The 16,739-nt window shown below is 53.2% G+C and overlaps 1 protein-coding gene across 7 annotated transcripts in view; it reads left to right on the top strand.

The window, feature by feature from the left end:
- Positions 1–16,739, top strand: part of ST3GAL1 (ST3 beta-galactoside alpha-2,3-sialyltransferase 1) — a 91,075-nt gene that overhangs the window by 53,490 nt on the left and 20,846 nt on the right. For 4 of the 7 annotated variants that reach the window (XM_053558612.1, XM_053558604.1, XM_053558609.1 and 1 more), the window contains one exon: positions 997–1,051. The exons of 1 other annotated variant lie outside the window; for it this stretch is intronic. The gene's annotated coding sequence lies outside the window, so the exon portion shown is untranslated. Of the gene's footprint in view, positions 1–749; positions 872–996; positions 1,052–16,739 lie in introns of all 7 variants that reach the window. 2 more of the 7 variants (XM_053558606.1, XM_053558607.1) reach the window with 1 other exon arrangement.

Raw genomic sequence — 16,739 nt, 5'->3', positions numbered from 1 at the left:
CTCTTCCCTCCACGGACCTCAACGTAGGTCATGCAGGGCGGAGGGAGAGAAGGAAGCTTGGCAGTCTGGACCATTCAGAAAGTCTTTTCCATCCCCTCTCCTGAGGAGAAAGCATTCTTCACCCCTCACAGGTGACCAAGCCCTCGGGCAGCGCCTTATTCTCATTTACGATGTCTGCCCAGGGCTCTCCTCTCAGCACTTAGGAGAAAAGCTGAAACAGAGCAGTGACACCTCCCTGGTCCTCAGATTCAAGTTCTCTTTCTCTTCACAAGATGCCTGGCTCTCTGTTTCCTACCAGTTAGAAGAATATTCCAGAGCCAAAACCACCTCCTGCCCTGCCCACCGTGATCAGTGCCACCTGTACACACTCGACTGTGGGGAGCAGATGGCCTCTGACCTGCACCCTGGGGTCCAGCCCCATCCTGTCCTCACCACCCCCTCCCCGCCCAGAGCTGCCCGGCCTCTGAGCTCCGGTGTCCTCCATGTGACTGTGGGGCTGGAGCTGCCTGCGGGGACAGTCGTAACTTTAGTAATGGATGTGCAAGGGCTTAAGTCGGAGCCGGGCACATGGCCAGTGAGGGAAGGAGCAGGCCTTCCTCTCATTTCCTGTCTCTCTGGGCCCTCCTCATCCTTCAGAGTGTGAGCCAAGGGCCCCGTGTCCTGGCCACCTTTGATTTGTCCCTTCCCACCCCCATGTCTTACATTGCTGGTTAAAACTCCAGATTTAGCTTTTTTTTTTCTAACAACAGGAAGTGACAGTGGAGATCATACAGTCAGAACTTTCATTCTGGTTGGGGACCTGAAGCCTCAGCACCCACGTCCCTTGGCTCTATTCCGGTGCCCTTCTCTTCCCCACACTGGGGCTTGGCAGGTGCGTCACATGGCACTTTGCATTTTCACTGCTTGGGCACTGGGCACAGCAGGAACTCCCATCAAAGCTTCACACCCTCTCCTAGAGAGAAGCCTGAGGGTTTTTTTTTTTTTTCTACTTTCCAGATGAAGAAACTGAGGCTCGGAGAGGTTAAGGAGCTCCGCTGAAGTCACATGGCTGGTAAGTGGCAGAGGTGGGGTTTGAAACTGTGCTCTGAGTGGCTTTGCTTTCTTTCCCATTGCCACGTCACCATGATCGTCCTCCACCAAAGTTTGGGCTCTTTTACAGACCTCTGTGACTCTGTTTTTAGTTTTGTTCACATAGATTTCTGGGTTGATAAGGAAAGAGGCCCTGGAGTCGAGAACACACGTGGAGGTGGTATTTGAGAAAAATAGCCACGTTCCCCGTGGGTGCCCCGATCAGGGCAAACCCAGAGCCTGAGTACATATGGGTTCAGGAATGAGCCCACCATGGCCAGCGGAACCCCGTGTCCACCGGCCCTGGAGGGTCACACAGGGGCTCCAGGCTCTCTAGAACCAGACCCCAAGGGCCCTGCCCTGTCCCCACTCTCCCAGGGACCAGGCAAGCAGCTACTCATGTGCTGTGTGCCTCACATCCTGCCCCAGCCACAGGGCTTGGCCGTGCTCTCTGCAGCTCTGGGCAGGTCTATCTATGCGTGTGGTTTTGTAGTATTTCTGGTTTTGTTGTTTTGGCAAAAACCAAAGGAAGTCTGTAGGCTGAGTTCTGTCTTCCCCACCCTGAGGATGGCTGATATGCTCTGTCAGAAATAAGCAAAGTGCAGCTTGGAGAGGAAAACCCGCAAACACAAGCTGCAGGTCAGGAAGCACCTGCCCTGGCTGTTGGTGACACCCTCCCTGACTGTCTGTGGACAAGGCTGATTTGGATTTGCCATTATGAACATCCCATTTTCCATGTAAGAACACTGAGGCCCAAAAATAACCATGCTCCCCACCTCTGTAGAGACACAAACCACAGTGAACTTTTGCTCCTGGCTGTGTCGTAACTCAGCTTGCAGTGTTCTCAGCAGGGAGAATACAGCAATCAGAGAAACAGACAAACTCCCTGCCTCCTGGCAGAAGGAGACAGACAAGTGATCTAGTGGGCAACAGAGTGCTATTTCGTGAGTAAGCAATGAACAGTGAGTACTGCACAGCAATGGACAGTGATGCTATTTTAGGGTGACCAGGGAAGCCTCTACAAGGAGGGCATTTGGGCAAAGAACCCTGCATGCAGTGAAAGTGAAAGCCATACAGAGTCCCGGGTAAGATTTTTTGGTAGCAGGAACAGCATGTGCAAAGGCCCGGGGCAGGAAAGCTTGGTGTGTCCATTACCCTCTTTGAGTTTGGCTCTCTATGCATTTGTCCCCTCACTCTCCCACCAACACAGCTGCTGCTCATCTCTGCTGTCCCTCTGCCTGTCACGTCTAAGTTTTGGTAGGAGTGTGGCAGGGGATTGTATAGCAAGAAAAATCTAGCAGAATGGAATGGGGCAGAGGAAACGCGTATCTCTGCCAGGGAACTGCTTGTCTTAATCCTTTTTGCATAATTTCACTTTTTGGTAAAATTTGAAACAGTTTCATATTCTTGGTTTGTATATATTCTCAAAACGTGTGCTGTAGCTAGAACTGTGAGTCTTCCTCAATCCACTGTCATCCACTATTTCAGAATATTCCAGAGCCAAAATATTCCATCTTTCAAAAACCACAGAAATATCAATAGAACAAGAAATCATCTTGGAGACTACACTGCTGACCCTTCTGACCTCAGGGTGGGGCCCGGGTAGGGCTGCGGCTCACACAGACCTGTGTCCTGCATGGCCATTGGTTTTGGGCCCCTGTCCATGGTCTTGGCTCACCCTCCGTTCATTGGTAGGCTTGGTACCCAGCTGGCTCCTGCTGGAGCAGGTCATGTGGCTGGGCATGTGGAAGGGACATCCTTAGGAATTAGGGAGCCCGGCTTCTAGTCTTAGCGCCAGCCTGGACCAGAGTGCAACCTTGGGCAAGTCACATCCCTCTGTGAGTCTCAGAAAATGAAGCAGAAAGATGTGGTGATCTGCGTGTCCCCCTGTGGTCCTGAAATGCTACCACCTTTGCCTCCGAGGAGGGCAGCCACCAGCCATGGAGCAGAGAGCCTTTCTTCAGGTCCCTTTTGATTTTTTTGCCCTCTGGCTCTGAGTAAAGGGATCTATGAAGGAGAGCACTCCTTTGGCCATCCTGTCCTGGACATCTGGACCAGGGCTTCAGACCTGGGAGCCATGGCTGCAGAACCAGAAACTCATTTCTGGCGAGGCAGAATGTCTCACTTTCCTTAGGGCACAGAAGGACCTAGTGAGTCTCCCATTAACTGAATCTCATTCAGCTGGAAAAATAATAATCAGAAAGCAATTCTGCCTGCTTACTGGCCGTGAGCACCTGCAAGAATTGCTCAGAAAGCTGCTGCCCTGTGGGGCTCGGAGCCCAGCCCTGCTGCGTCCTCTCCTAGCAGCAGGCAATCAGTGGGTGACCTGCAGCAGGCCCATCACCAGCTGGCATCCCAAGGCCTCCGTCTGCCCCTCTATGCACTAAACAAGCCCTGGAGAGAGTCGGGGGCCAGGGGCACAGAGTTCAACAAGATGCGGTGTGTGCTCTCAGCAGCAGTTCACCTCAGCCTGACCCCTTCCTCTATTTGGTAAAACTCCAGAGAGTTCTCTACTTTATTAGTCACAGTTCAACAAGCAGCACAAGCTTCATGTTTGTGCCTGGCTCCTCTTTCCCCCCGACCAAGTCCCATGGAGTCTAGACAGATGCCTGTGGGTGCCATGGGTTGCAATGTAGAACAGGAACACTAGGCTGGAGGGCTGCGGGGGACCCACCATGTCAGAGCAGACAGCAAGTAAGCCGGATTTTTGTCCTAGGGGGAGAAATGTCCTTGTGTGTCACGACTGGTTGCTGCAGATGCGGTCCAGGTGCAGAGTAGTCAGAGCCTTGCATTCTCAGTCTGCCCAGCTAGACCCGTGGTGGGACGTGTAGGAATGTAGGAGACTCGCAGGAGTGGCTCCGAGCAACAGGTTAGCACTGGAAAAGATCAGATTTGAATCCCAGCTCTCACACTAAATGTAAGATTGGGTAAATCCCAGTCACTGAGCTTCTCTCAGCCTGGATTTTCTTAGCTGTAAAGTAGGGGTAATGCCTGCCTTTCAGGGGATCATTACACAGAGTATGGTCACTCCCCGAGGGACACCGTGGGGGAGCACAAGAAGGTCCCTGAGCACAAAACATTGTGATGTTGGTCATTCATGGTCACTCAAGAGAAGAAGCTGAAAAGGATTAGGACATCAGAGGGGCAGAAGAGAATGGCTGGGATGGCCCCTCTGCAGCCCTGTCCTGTGCTTCTGGAGAGAGCCATGCTCCTACCCAGGGCCCCTCACATGCCAACTCTACCACAGGACACTCGAGACAAGGTTCACACTGCCCACCGTGTAGAGGAACACTGATGCCCGCCGTGTAGAGGAACACTGATCTGGACTCCCCCAGCTGGCAGAGCCCCATCTCTGAGCAAGATGTCTCGCCAGTGCTGGGCGGGCTCTGCCACACTCAGAACCAGAACCCCCCCAACCCTCCCAGCCCCTGAAGCCTAGGCTTCTCATTAAGACCCAAGGAGTACAGACCCCCTTGGCCAGGCCCACCTCTAACACCGCATTTTAGGGGAGATAAAGCTACACTTGTATGCTTTAGAGCCAGTGGGCAGAACCAGCTTTTAAAATGCTGAGCTTTGCCACGTGGGAGGCCCTTTGATGGGCAGCCAGGAACAAGACATTCAGTCCTCCTGCCCCCAGGAGGGCCCATGGCATGGGCTGGGGATACAGTCGCAGTGCTGAATGCCCACCACTCGCTGGCCAGCTTGGCCAGAGCTGGGAGAGAGAGGCCCTCCCTGCAGCCCAGGGGAGATTTGTCACCACCAGCAGCCTGGCAAGCTGTTTCCCTCTCTCCTGCCAGACACACCTTCTCATCCAAAGAAGGATCAGCAGCATTTGTGATCACTGGGGGGTGGGAGGAGGAGGGCCAAGTGGAGGTGTGTGTGCCTTTGGGTGGGTGGCCAGCTCTATCCAGGGCCCTACACTGAGACCAGCCCAGGCTGAGAGGCAGGTTGCTGGCTCAAAGGGCTTAGTCTCTATAGCCAGGCTGCTGGGATCCCCTTTGAGCTTCCCTTCTACAGAATGCACAGCCCAGGCCAAGTTACTTAACCTATAACCTATCTATTTAGCTTCCTGTCTGCAAAAGGGGCCTACCAATGGATCCCAGGAGTTAACAGGAATAGAGCTCTCACACCAGCTCTTAGAATGGCACTCAGCGCAAAGTCACGCACAAGAAATGTCAGCTTTTACTAGAGGAGGGATGGGATAGGTTCATGGCCCCCTGGGGTGGGTGGAAGCACTGCGTTCCCTCGTTCTGTCCTCTCAGGACTCCCAGGGTGCACGTTGCTGTGTTCTCTGTCTTTGCATCCAAAGGCAAGCAAGATATGGTGGGGGTGGTCAGGTGGAGGTCAGGACCCCCATGGCAGTGGGGTCCAGATTTGGGTTCTCGTCCTCCGTCCACAGCTTACCAGAGGCATGACTCTGAGGACGGCCTTGAACCTGCCTGAGCACCTTCGGTCAAATAAGAGCTAGATGATGAAACATCTTCACGATGGCTATTTATACCAGGTGGGATGTTCCCAGGAGGGGAGGAGAAGTTGCAGCCATGTGGGGTGTTCCCCAGCCCCCCAGACGCTGCAGGATGGGTGCTCATCACAGGCACAGCCGGTGCAGCACAAGCTTCCAGGCTGCCTCTGAGAAACGAGGGGCTCACTACTCACTGCGTGACCTTGAGCAAGGGACTTGGCCTCTGTTTCCACCTTTTCTCTGTGAGAGAGAAAACTGTCATGAAGGTCAAATGAGTGACCTAGGAGAAGGGTGAGCTGGGCACCTGGCACAGAGTTGGTGCGCAGCAGGGCCAGGTCCCCACCAAGTTATCTGTTTGGATCTCCCCCAACACACGAGCTACGGGTGCTCATGGGGACATCTTACTGGCCACTCACTCTCTCTGTGGCTCCATGTGCCCTGTTCCCTCCTGTCTGCAGCCCAGAGCCTCACCAGAGCTGCAGGCCTCAGCTGCTCTGAAAGTGCCCTGGCCCTGTCATGCTCATCCCTGCCCACCCCCTCTGGCTGCCAGTCCTCAGCTGCTCAGCAACTCCTTGTCAAGGTCAAAGCCTCCTTTTCCTGACTGTAGGACTCAGGCCGGCCCATAGCACATGGCTTGGGCTATTTCTATGAGGGCTGCTGTCCTCTTCTCTGGGGAGTCGGAGGGAGGGGGTGCTGGCCCAGGGCAGTTCTATCCTGTGACCTGGCTGGACGCTGGGCTAGGACACCCTGCTGCCCTCAGTGTAGGGATGGTCCCTGCCAGATGTCACCTGGTGTTTGCTGCTGTCTCAGAGTCCTGCGGTGTGTTGGGCCTCATCATGTTAGCAGAAGGGGTGTAGAGTGAATGTGAGTCCCTATTCTGCACCCCACTAAGGGCTGCCCCTAATCTCCTTCAGGCACCTTCTGGATGCCCCTGCAAAACATCAGAATAAAAATATTTCCAGGGCAGTCGTGGAGAGCCACATCAGACTTCCTGGATCTTAGCTTCAGGATGGCCAGACATGCAGCCTCCCAGTCCTACATGAGAACCCGGGATAGACCCCTGTGGGCTGGCGTGGCAGGGGCTTGGTAACTGCAAGTAGCCTTTCCTTCCTGGGGACTTCTGTACACCCAAATCTGGGAAACCCTTTCTTCTGGCGACAGGTGTGAGCCTGGGCGTGCTTACAGTGCAACTGCCTAAATTCCTGACCACATCACATGCTTCCAGCATCATCTGAATGTCTTTGGCTCTAAATTTAGCACCCTCAATCCACAACACATAAGAAGATTTGTGGATTTAAATTCTTTTTGTGCAGCCGAGAATATGAAAACATATCCAACTCCTGCTCATGTGACCCTAATCCCAGTTAATCATGTTTCTCTGGGGCACTTCTCTACGCCACCAACTCCAACGACTGTGATTCAGGGGAAACTTTGTTGTCTGCCCTGGTTAGTTTCCCAGCAAAGGTACCAGCAGGAGGGACTAGAGTGAGAGGAGGATCTGCTGTCACCTGTGGATGAGAGTCAGTCTGGGAGGGTAGGGAAACTGAGGCTCCAAAAGAGATAGGCTTCCCAGGTCACCCAAGACAGAGACGGAGCTGCTCTGTAGCTCCCGACAGGATGTCCTATGCTCCCCCCAGTCTAGCCTCATATTCCAGTTGCAGTCGCTACTGTCCACTGATCGCAAGCTAACTGTGGCCCCCATCACCTGCCCCCCTAAGGCACCTTCCTGAAGACTTCCATGATCTGGCTGAGTGCACTCAGCCTCTCAGAAGGGCCAGCTGCTTTCCGCACTGTGCTGCGTTCCTATCACCACCCCATGCATCTCTTGGGAGGTGATCCTCTGCCTGGTTTACCCTCCTCCATCAGTGCCAGACTGCCCCAAGGCCATGGCCACCTGCCCCACAGAAATTTCCTGTCCCTTCAGTTGTCACTAACCAGATGTTTGCAAAACACTGGTGTGACATCCCTCCTGAGCAGGTAGATACCTGCCCCATGTTGGATCTGAAACTAGCCTCCTCTGCGGCTTCACCGTCAGGCAGGAAAGACAAACACACCACCAGCTGTGTCCAGAACAGGGGAGTGCTGAATAGCAGATTCAGGAATCAGCTGAGCCCTTCAGGAATCAGCTGAGCTGACCTTGAGTAAGCTCCCTAAGTTCACGGCCTCAGCTTTCCCCATCTGTAAAATGGGGTTATGGTGCACTAACCTGAAACTAACCGTTTCATGCCCTGCCTGGTCTCTAAGAAGCTGCAAGGCCTCTCAGACCCATTTTCCTCCCCTACAAAGCAGAGCTTAAGGGTATCTTCTCAAAGAGCCACTGGGCGCTTCAGCCAGGTCTCCACACAAAGAATGGGTTAGGTGTTGATGCTGCCTGAGCTGGGCAGGCCATGTGCAGATAAAAGGAGGCAATCGGGGTTGCCAAATAAATCCTGAGATAGGGAGACTGGAGGCTACCAGATTCGGTCAGAGATATGTACTCTGTGGTCCTTTGCAGGAAAACCAATGAGGATTCTCCTTGATGTTAAGCCCAGCAGGAGTCCAGAGCAGATTCCCCCCAAGGGGAGCTCATGCACGCTCAGGCTAAATGCTCCAGTGGGAGCAGCTGTGTATGGGCTAAAGTGACCCTGCCCAGGGACAACCCTGGCATTGGCTGCATTTCCATGGGAGACAGAGCCTGGGGGAGAAACTAAAGGGAGGGTCCCCTAGTGGGACCTGGAATGCCTCAAGCCTGGACCCTGAGTGGTGTAGGGAAGCCCTCGTGCTGTGCCTGCCACAGGCCCTATTGATGGCCTAGGCCTGGACGGCAAGACCTGCTGACAGGTGAGTGCCCCATGGTGGTTGGGCCAGGGTTTGGGAGGATTCCAGAAAGGGCAGCTACCCTGGGTGATAGGGAAGCCAGGACTCAAAGGCTCCAGCAGGGCCACGCCAGCTCTACCTGCAGATCCTCTGAGGCGATGGGAAGCTATTCTGAGAGCAGTTTGGGTGGGATGGGAGGCTGGGCTGCTTGTGAAGCCAGGGGTGGTGACTGCATAGACCACCATGTCATCAACAATGCCCCTTGGAGCTATGGAACAGGAGTCTCCTGGCTGGTCAGGATGCTGGCAGGACGTGGTGCACTCAAAGTGGGCAGTGGAGGGGAGTGTAGCGAAAGGGTCCTTTACAAAGGCTCACTATGGTAGAGGAAACCACAAGGGTGGCACTGTCCTGGGGGTAGAAACAGGGGGGTGTTTCCAACTCTAGGGCTGAAGGGGCAAGAAGACAGAGACTTACTGAGACCCTCAAGATAGAACCGGTATGTGGACAGGAGCAAGAGGCTGCCAGCCCTTGGTTGTCCCATGGGGAGGACATCAGGGCAGTCACACTTGACACTCGTCTCCTCTCTCGAGCCCGCCTCCTGCCCACTTTGCCATCCTCCAGATGCAGCAGGGCCACTGATGGATACAGTCCATCCCTAAGCCAGCCCTTGGCACAGAGCAGGGCAGAGATGGTACAGGAGACGTCTGCAGGAGGGAAGGAAGATAGCTGGCTCACGGCCTGAGCCCCTGGCAGGCAGCACCAGGGTGTGGGGTGGCCCTGGGGCAGGCAGGAGTTGTTCTGACAGCCCCGACTTTGCCTCTTACCTGTTGTGGCTCAGGTATAGCCAGCCCTGAGCCCAGGGTCTCTTGTCATGTGTCTAGTCACCTGTCCACCCTGCAGGCCTTGAATCATCACCACTTCCTCTGCATGCCCCCCGACTCCTCCCGTGCCCGTCTGCTTCCTGGCACTGAGGCTGTGGTGTGAGTCAGGGCTCTCCAGAGGAGCAGAGCCAGTAGAATATTTGTGTGTGTGTATTAAGAGATCCATTTTAGGAAATTGACAGGCAGTTATGGGGGCTGGCAAGTTCAAAATCTGCCAGGCAAGACAGAGGGTAGAAACTCAGTCAGGACCTGGTTTCTGTGCTGCAGTCTTGAGGCAGAGTTCCTTCTTTTCTAGGAAACCTTAGTTTCTGCTCTCAAAGCAAGTCTTCACTGATTAGATGAGCCCCACCTGAATAAGTCTCCTTTTCTTAAAGTCAGCTGAGTATAGAGGTTAACCACATGTGCAAATGACCTTCCCAGCAACACTGAGACTTAGTGTTTGGCCGAACTACTGAACACAACGGCCCAGCCAAGCTGACACGTCACATTTAACCTTGATAGCTGTTCTAAGTTTTTTGTGTGATTCCTTAAAACCTGAGCCTCCTTCCCACCCTGCGATGTTAAGTTTCAGGAGTGCAAGGGTCATTCTACTTTTTCTAACCATTTTTCTGTCCAGTACTTAACAGTGACTGCTAAAAGGCAGGTCCCAGGAAGTAATTGTTGAATGAAAGACTGAAAGCAAGAGAGAGAATCTGCAAGAGGGGGGTGGCGGTGTCAGATCAGGCTGTTGCCCAGACAGAGTGAGGTGCTGGGTGTACACCTGGGAAGCGCTCAACTCACACAGCCTGTTTCTTCTTCCTCTTACACCTCACCATCCACTGTCCACACGCACACGTGTTTCTTAGTTTCTAAAAGGAATGATGATCCCAATGTAGGAGAAATTTTCCTAATATGGACACTGATATTTTCAGGAATTGCTCTATGCACTTAACATATATGCACAAATGAGTAGCATTGATTCTGGTAGGTATCAAATATTCAAAACCGTAAATACAGTGGTTATAATAGAAGGGCTGTATGTTTGGAAAGTGACTGCCAAGATGAATCAAATGTCCACTGATTTGTCCCCTCAGCGGAGTCAGGTGATCATGGGCTGGGATAATTCCCCCATTTTATACATGAGGGACTGGCAGGGCTGAGGTGGCTCTGTGTCTTATCCTGTGGTGGGAGTGTCCCCTCCTCTCTTGGAAGGCACAGGGAGGATGGAAGCCTGAGGCAGCACACTTACTGGCTGGCTTCCTCTGGGACCTGTTTTCTGCTCTGTGGAAGGAGAGAAACGGCCACCTCCCACCCCAGCAGTGAGAGTTTGTTGCCACCTGTTGACCTATGGTGGCCAGGGCCACCTCTCAGTCCTCGCCTCGCTGTAGTGGTCAGGTTGCTCTTGGATGATGTCTGGAGGGAACTGGGCCCACTGCCCTCATGACTGAGCCCCCCTGACCTGGGAAAGCCGAAAGGCATCAGGTAGGGGCCAGGTCTGGACTTGGCCATGGGAGCATAGCTGCCAACTGCCGGGTGACTCAGAGCAGGTGGGGCCAAACTGGAGCAGCTGACCAGAGAGAAAACAGAACCAGGGTGATGAGGGTTCACGCTCACCCCCTCCAGGCCCGTGCCAGGCTCACACACACACCCTCCTCAGGGCTTGCACTGCCGCCATGGAGCAGGGTGGTCCCATCTCTCTTTTGCTGCTCTGATGCCAAGGCCTGGGCCAGGGCTGGACCTCAGCCTGGCATTTCCTACTGGGCTTAGCTCTGCCTTGGTTGAGCTCATCACCTTCCAACCGAGGACCTTGGGCACGTTGCTTGACTTCTGTGGGCCTCTGTCCTCCCCACCTCTAAAAGATGGAGGTAATGTATGCCTAGGCCAGTGGTTCTCAACCTTCCTAATGCTGTGGCCCTTTAATACAGTTCCTGTGGGTTGCGACCCACAGGTTGAGAACCATCATCTGGAGACTGTGTGGGCTCCGACACTGTTTAGAGCAGGGTCCGGCAAAGAGGGAGCCTCAGTTACTGGCAGGTATCCTTCCTGTTGACAGTATTAACATTATTGCTCTATGCGGCCACCTGGAAGTAGAGATGATTTTTAACCTATTTTATATAGAGGATCTTGCAACTCAGGCAGCCCGTGTTCCTTTCCTGAGGTCACGCAGCTAAGACCTCAGTGCCTTTTGGATGTTCCCTGCAGGGATCCGCCCCTGCTGGCTGCAGCCAACTAGCTCCCAGCCCTCTTTCTTCCCCAGACCTCCACTTGTGCTCTCTCTGTTCCACTGAAGCCCCTGAGAGCCTTCTGGGAAGCGCGGAGGGCTTCAGGGCTTCAGCCCACATGAGGGCTGCCACTCTGTACATAGAGCAAAGCAGCTTCTCAGGAGCCAAGCACATGTTGGACCTTGGGAATCTGACACTATTTCCAGCTCTGGCACAATTTGCTGTGTGTCCTTGGATAGTTCACTTCCCCTCTCTGAGCTCATCTTTGACATGTGTCAGATGACATGAGACAAAAGCTTTAAGCGAAGCTCGCAAAGTTGTTGGAAGGGGAGTGGGAGTGGGGTCCGCAAAGTTGTTGGAAGAGGAGTGGGAGTGGGGTCCTGGGGTGCTTCGGTCATGGTACTTCAGGGTGAGGCCCAGAGGCCAGGAAGTTTCTGAGAGCTGGCACAGGATCCCTAGCTGCCTGAAGCCTGGAGGGAGGTGGAGGAGGAGAGTCACGGAGTCCAGTGCTCTCTGGGGGCAGCCGCAGAGCAGCTTCCAACACTGCAGGAGGGAGGAGGTCGCCTGCCTCATCTCAGTTGCCACTGCCGAAGGGCAGCTGCCTCCAGAGCTCGGGGGCGGGGGGAGCTGGGAAACGTAGTTTCCAGGCTTATAGTCCCTGCAGTGCAGAGGGGAGGAGTCTACACTCCAGTGGACAGTGGCCAGCATGGGGGGCCTTGTTGGTGGCCAGAAACAGCGTGGCCTAAGAGCCCTTGAATGCAGGCAGGGTTGTTGCACCTGGAATTCCGCCTTGGAATAGAGGATTTAATCCACGTGAGCTGCAGGTACCTCCCTCGCCACTAGCCCATGCTTTGATCATAACTATAACTTTGTTGAGTTCTCCTTGAAGGTTTCTGAACAATCTTCTCTCACATGCCCGTGTATGATAGCCTTAGGTCAGCAAAGAGAAGGCTTTGGGGTCCTCTATAGCTGCACGGGGTGGGCAGGTGGCAGGGATTCTGGGGGCCGGGATGGATTCCTAAAGCCCAGCAAGGCTTCCAGGCACCTCAAGCTCTGACTCACTTGGCTGGGTTTTCTCACTGTGCAGATTTTCTGAATGTGGGATTAAAGCAGAGATCAGGCACACCCTTTAATAACGGAGAGGCCTAGAGCTGCTCTGGAGACTTGCAGAGGGACATTCCACATGCTCAGCTTCCAGGAGCGGCACCTCCTTCATGGGCTTAGTGAAGGAGGGAGGTATCTAGACACGGCTGCCAAATCTGGGAGAACACCCGTAGTTCACACAAAAGACCATCTCCTGGTTGTGTGAATACAACCCAGGTGCTCTCTGAGCCCCCGTTTCCTCATCTAGAAATTGACAGTGAAGATAACTCCTATAAACTGAGCATCTGTTAAATGTCAAGCATGTCTGCACCTAATCCTCATGTGTCCCTTTGAAGAAATGTGAGTGTCCCCATCTTGTTGATGCAGGCTCTGAGCCCAGTGAGGTGGATAGTGTCACTGAGGTCTCTTAGCTAGTAGGAAGCAGATTCAGGATTCAAGGCCAGGTTCAACTGAAAGCCTCAGATGGGTGACAGCTGTGACCATGTACTGCAAACTACAAAAAACAGTATGAGGGACTGGATGACTCCCAGTCTAACACTGGCAGCTGGAGGCTATGAGGGCAGCCCGGCCTTCCCCGAGGGTGTGCAAATCTTGGCTTCTCGGGAAGCAATGCCCCTGAGCTTCCAAACATGTGGCGACAAAGACTCAAGAGTGATTGGGAAGTGGAAGATTGGAGCAATCAGAGCCCCTTTAAGGAAGCTTCTCCCAAGAAGGTCAAAGCTGGTTGCAGACTCAGGCGGGCCTGACCCTGAAGCCTACATTCTGTCCTCTGCCCTGAGGCATGGCTCTTGCTGAGGCCTCTAATGCTGGGAACCCCTGGGAACCCCTGGGAACCCTGACCTTTCTCCCATGCATTAGGACCTCTTCCCCCTAAGTCTTGGCCACCAAAGCAGAGAGCATGAAGGCTTAGCTGTCCAGTGCTTTAAGGAATTGATGGAACTAATACAATCAGCCAGAATCATAGTTTTCATAATACCCTGGTTTATACTCTTCCATGCCAGATTTCCTTTGGGCTTTTAACTAGCCCTGCTAGTAGGGCAGGCCAGGGGTTCTGCTGAGCTGCTTACAAAGGAGGATCCTGAAATGTAGCAGGGAGGGACGGCACTGACCTTTGTAGCATATCTACACTGCACCAGGAACTGAGCCGATCTCTGTGGTGCAACCCAGTGTGTGAACATCACTAGTCTCATCTTGTGTATTTATGAAAGTCAAAGGTCAGAGGTGAAGTACCTTGCCTGTGAGCACGCAGCCAGGAATGGGAAGAGTTGGATTTAAATAAACTCAGGTCTGTCTGGTGCCATTTTTTGTTCCAACAACTGCTGACTAAGATCCAGGAGCAAATTTTTCACAAAGCCAGGCTGGGGCTGGAGAGCAGTTAGGGCGAGAGTCATTCTTGCTAGCAGGCCTGGGGGCCCTTCCACTGGCAGGCCTCTCCTAGGGCCACCTTGTGCCAGCCGGCCAGGACTCCAAAGGCCAGGACATGGGAGGGTCTGTTTCAGTGATGGGGAGGTTCAGGGCAGCTAAATCTCTGGGCCTGTTGAGCCAGGAAGCCATCCTCACTGGCCTGTGAGGAGGGTGTTCTCCTGCAAAGTGAAAGCAGATGTGGTCGGCCTCCTGCGGTGCGGCTGTAGTGCTCCAGCCTACAGATCTGCCCCCTCCCCCCCCCCACCATCTGCACACCCAGCTGGCTGAGGGGATTTGCCAGGGTGTCTCTGGGGCCTCTCGGGGCCCCACCCTCTTCTCTGGATGTGCCAAGTCCCTGACATGCACGGGACTCCACTCCAGGAACCGGGAGCACGGAGAGGCAAAGAAAGATGCTGTGGTTTCCACTTCTGGCGGTGGCAGAAACTTGTTTCAGATGTTTTCACCCACTGAAGACTATAAATGCTGGAAAAAATGGAAATCTAGCTCTTTGAAGGCATTAAAGGACAACCAAGGCAGCTAGGACTTGGGAGAGAAGAGAAATGAATTACAGTGCCCCCAATATTCTCTGCTCCCTTCCTGCACAAAACATATGCTGATTTGTAAGAGGCAAAGGTCCAGAAGATGAGCAGAGAGCAGCAGCCCAGAGTGTTTGCTAGTCTCACAAGGCTGGGGAGCAAAATAGAGACAGGTAGGCAGGCGGCCAGAGTGGGTGAGTAGGTTCAGGCACTCACTGAACCTGAGGCACCAAGGCAAGAACCAGCAAAGGGAACCACTGAGAAAACAGCTTGTGTTCTGTGCCCTTTTGTTTGTTTGTTTTTTGGCCTTTCAAGGAATTTGCCAGTATTTATGCTGCCTAGGTCCGGATTCTAAGAAACCAAGCAGAAAACAGCTAAGAAGATAAAGTGAATGGAACTTTACAATGATCTTGTAGTACAGAGGAGACAGAAACTTGACACAGTTCCTGTAAGGAAGAGGTGCCATGATGGGCGTCCCAGCTGTCCTTTGAGAAGGACTATGCCTAGGGGTAGGACAAACCAGAAACACCCCAGTCATGATGAAAAATGAAACAACCACCCCACTCGGAGCAAAGTAATGTGCCCCAACCGCACCTGCTTCCCAGGAGACAGCCCGGCCACTCCGAGCGAGGCTCACCTGTGCAGAGCCTCTACCTTCATGGCAGGCCAAGAGACAGAGCTCAGTGAGCAGAGAGAGAGAGAAAATTGACAATAGTAATAGACCCACGTCATCCAAATATCACAGAGTATCAGACATGGACTTTAAATAGCTGGGATGAATAATTGTAAGAAGTTAGATGGGAAGATGGAGAGATTCACCAGAAAACTAGAACCTATAAAAAAAAAAAAAAAGATGGAAATTCTAGAAATAAAAAATACAACAGGAATAAAGAGTATAATAAATACTTAGCATATAATGCAGATGGATTAGGCACGGCAGAAGGTGGGGATGAACAAGTCAGTAGTCGTCTCAAGATTGGAAAGAAAACAATAAAACCAAAACCAAAGAAAAGAGAAAATAGTGAGGAGAAGAGCAGGTATTGAAGTATTAACTGAATGATTAGCCACGGCTTCACAGAAAGTCCCCAAGACAGGAGCCTGGAGCTTTGTGCTGGCTTTGTGACCACAGCACTGTGTGATCTCAGATAAGTCGCTTGCCTTCTCTGAACCTCAGCTCTCCATTTCAGGGAGACGTGTGTAGGGATTACCAACCTCAGCAAGTGGATTGAGGATCTCACGGGGGAGACCGTAGTTGCTTTTTATTAGAAGCAGCAGCTTTGCCAATAGCCTGCATGGTTTGTACAGGTATTTCTCCAGCAGCCATAGCTTCTGGGCCATGCAAAGGCCAGGGTGGGGGTGTGTCCCAGTACAGCTCAGCAGGTGTCTCCCATGGCTTCCAAGAGTTTCACAGCTCTCTCGGTTGCTGGTAATTCTTCCAACTTCCTATTGCCAGGAAAGTTTCTTTTCATTTGGGACTGCCCGTAGGGAAATCCTTTCTGTGTCCTCAAGAAGGTGCTGACATTAGTCATTGCTGTGCTGGTGACCCCGTTAGACTGTCACATGCACATTCTGTGTGCGTCCTTCAGTATTCCTGCGTGCACCCAGGTGATGACTGCCATTCTGCAGCGGGGAACAGGGAGCCAGCCAGCCTCCCTCCCTGGTCTCTGTTCTCTCCCATCCCTCTCTTCCTCCTGCCTGTTTTAGGAGGCACCCGGCTTACTCATACGCGGCACGCAGAGATTCTTGGCCTGAGGAGTCCTGGCCTGGGTTCCACTTCAGGGAGCGAGGAGGGCTGGCTGGCGTCCCCGCGCTTTGCCGGCTGCCCCATACTTGATAGAGCACAGGGAAGTCGTGCAGTCCTCCTTTATGCCCTGAAGCCTGCAAAGGTGTGGGAGGGGTTCTGGCTTTTCTCTTGCAGGTTTTTCCAGGGCTTTGGAAAGTGCTGATTGGTACCAGCCTGGAAGCCTCTGCCGGCTGTGGAATCCACCTGAGCTCTCTGGCCTCAAAGATGCAGCTACAGGGTGCCGCAGAGGGAAGGAGAGTATTGCTGCCTGTGGCCTCTGCAGCTTAGCCTTGCTGTCTGTCCCAGCTCTCACTGCACCCCAGCATCGGCCCAGAGCAATAATACCTCCCACGCAGAGCCAGGGCCTTGCCGGGAGCCGAACCTGTCATACAGAACATTGTTTGATCAAGTCTTCTATTTAAAGGAACTTGTCTTTGCCTTGGCTCTGGGGTCACAGTCAGTAAGGGCACCTTGGGCCCTGTTCATTGTAAAGGCACGTGGGGT

Source organism: Nycticebus coucang, chromosome 13, assembly GCF_027406575.1.
Source record: "Nycticebus coucang isolate mNycCou1 chromosome 13, mNycCou1.pri, whole genome shotgun sequence".
Taxonomy (NCBI): domain Eukaryota; kingdom Metazoa; phylum Chordata; class Mammalia; order Primates; family Lorisidae; genus Nycticebus; species Nycticebus coucang.
This window is presented reverse-complemented; position numbering and strand designations above follow the sequence as displayed.